General features: G+C 41.3%; 1 non-coding gene across 1 annotated transcript; it reads right to left on the bottom strand.

Moving 5' to 3' along the window:
• Positions 1-222: 222 nt before the first annotated feature.
• On the bottom strand, positions 223-328 carry LOC141683725 (small nucleolar RNA R71). Its single transcript, XR_012560416.1, has one exon. It is a non-coding gene; the product is annotated as a small nucleolar RNA R71 (small nucleolar RNA).
• Positions 329-2484: the final 2156 nt, after the last annotated feature.

Here is a 2484-nt window from a genome sequence, read left to right as displayed (position 1 = left end):
TGTTTGGTTGAAATTGACAGGCCATATATGTTGATTAAAAGAGTCAGAGGTAATGAAAACAGTATCAACTTCCAAATTGAAAAGAAGAATTGGATTCTCCCATTCTCTCTAAGAGATAAAGCTAAGTGCTGGTTTCATTCTCTACCAGCAGGTTCTATCACTACTTGGGAAGATCTTGCTCAGAAGTTTCTTACTAAATTCTTCCCTATGGAAAAGACAGCTGCAATCAGGAACGCTCTTACTCAATTTGCGCAGCAATCGGGAGAGTCTTTATGTGAAGCTTGGAGCGTTATAAGGAGATGCTTAGGAAGTGTCCTCATCATGGGATGCCTGACTGGATGATTATCAACTGCTTTTATAATAGTTTGGGAGCACAGTCTAGACCCATGCTCAATGCAGCATCAGGTGGAGCCTTATGGGCTAAGAGCTACGATGAAGCTTATGAGTTGATTGAACTGATGGCTGCTAATGAATACCAGAACCCAACTCAGAGACTACCTCAAGGCAAGGTAGCACGAATTCTGGAGGTGGATACAGCTATTGCTATAGCTGCTCAGCTTAAGGCTTTAACGATGAAGGTGGATTCTCTGGCTAATTATGGAGTTAATCATATCACAAGTGTTTGTGAGCTTTGTGCAGGTGCGCATGAAACTGAGCAGTGTGCTATTTTTAGTGAATTAGCTCAGTTTGTAAACAACTTTCAGAGGTCGCAACAACCAGTTCTAGCCACTTATCATCCCAACAACCGAAATCATCCTAACTTTAGCTGGAGCAACAATCAGAAAGCGGTGCAACAGCCTTATCAGCAGTATGCAGCAAAGTAATTCAACCCTCCTAGTTTTCAACAACCGTAATATGTACCAAGACAACAACTCCAACTTCAACAACTACCGCATGGAAGTACAAGTCAATCTAATGAAAAATCTGAATTGGAGGAGTTGAGGCTCATGTGCAAGAGCCAAACGGATTCTATCAAGACTCTGGAGAATCAAATTGGGCAGATTGCCAATGCTTTGTTGAATTGACAACCTGGCACACTCCCTATTGACACAGAAGTTCCAGGAAAGAGGGAAGCAAAATAGCAGGTTAAGGCAATTACATTGAGTTCTGGGAAGGTTGCAAGCCCTGAAAAATCTCAAGTTTCAAAAAATGAAGTTGTGGCTGAAGAAGAGGTGCTGAAGGATGTCGAGGTGGAACCAAGGAAGAAAGCTGTTATCAACACTCCTCCTCAAGGTAATACAGGGGAAAAAGAGGTCTATCCTCCACCTCCTTTTCCTAAAAGGTTGCAGAAGCAAAAGTTGGATAAGCAATTTGCTAAGTTCTTGGAAGTTTTCAAGAAACTTCACATCAACATACCTTTCGGTGAAGCTCTTGAACAGATGCCTAGCTATGCGAAGTTTATGAAAGGTATTCTCTCTCAGAAAGTGAAGCTCGATGACTTAGAGACCGTTGCTCTTACGGAGGAATGTAGTGCTTTGCTGCGACAAAAGTTGCCACCGATGCTTAAAGATCCTGGAAGCTTCACTATTTTTTGCACCATCGGAAACTTGTCATTCGACAAGTGTTTATGTGATTTGGGAGCTAGCATTAATCTGATGCCTTTTTTTAATATTCAAGAAGTTGGGTTTACCTTATCCAAAGCCTACATATATGTTCTTGCAGTTGGCCGATCGTTCTATTACATATCCACGAGGCATTGTGGAGGATGTCTTGGTCAAGGTGGACAAACTCATCTTTCCTGCTGATTTTGTAATTCTTTATTTTGAGGAGGATAAAAAGATTCCCATAATCTTGGGAAGACCATTTTAAGCTACCGGCCGAACCTTGATTGATATGCAGAAGGGTGAGCTCACTATGCGAGTACATGATCAGGATGTGATCTTTAATATATTCAATGCCATGAAATTCCCTACTAATGAAGATGAGTGCATAAAAGTGGAATTGGTCGATTCTATGGTAACTTCAGAACTTGATCAAATGCTAAGGTCTGATGCCCTAGAGAAAGCCTTGATGGGGAATCAGATAGTGAAGATGATGAAGGTGATGAGTAGTTGCATTATTTGAATGCTTCCCCTTGGAAGTGAAGGCTGGATATGCCTTTTGAATCTCTTAGATTATCAGAACTCAAAAATGCTGAGGGGCGTCTCAAGCCATCTATTGAGGAAGCTCCTACACTCGAGCTTAAACCTCTGCCTGAACACTTGAGGTATGCGTTTTTAGGTGATGCATCTACTTTTCCTATTATTATTGCATCTGACCTTTCAGGTAGTGATGAGGAAAAGCTCTTGAGAATTCTGAGAGATTTCAAGTCGACAATTGGATGGACTATTGTAGATACTAAGGGAATCAACCCTTCTTATTGCATGCAAAAAATTCTGCTAGAGGAAGGAAGTAAGCCGATTGTCGAGCAACAGAGGAGGTTAAATCCTATCATCAAGGAGGTCATGAAGAAGGAAATTCTTAAGTGGCTAGATGCAGACATCA

Source organism: Apium graveolens, chromosome 1, assembly GCF_009905375.1.
Source record: "Apium graveolens cultivar Ventura chromosome 1, ASM990537v1, whole genome shotgun sequence".
Classification (NCBI taxonomy): Eukaryota; Viridiplantae; Streptophyta; class Magnoliopsida; order Apiales; family Apiaceae; genus Apium; species Apium graveolens.
The sequence above is the reverse complement of the archived record's forward strand: the minus strand, read 5'-3'. Positions and strand labels throughout refer to the sequence as shown.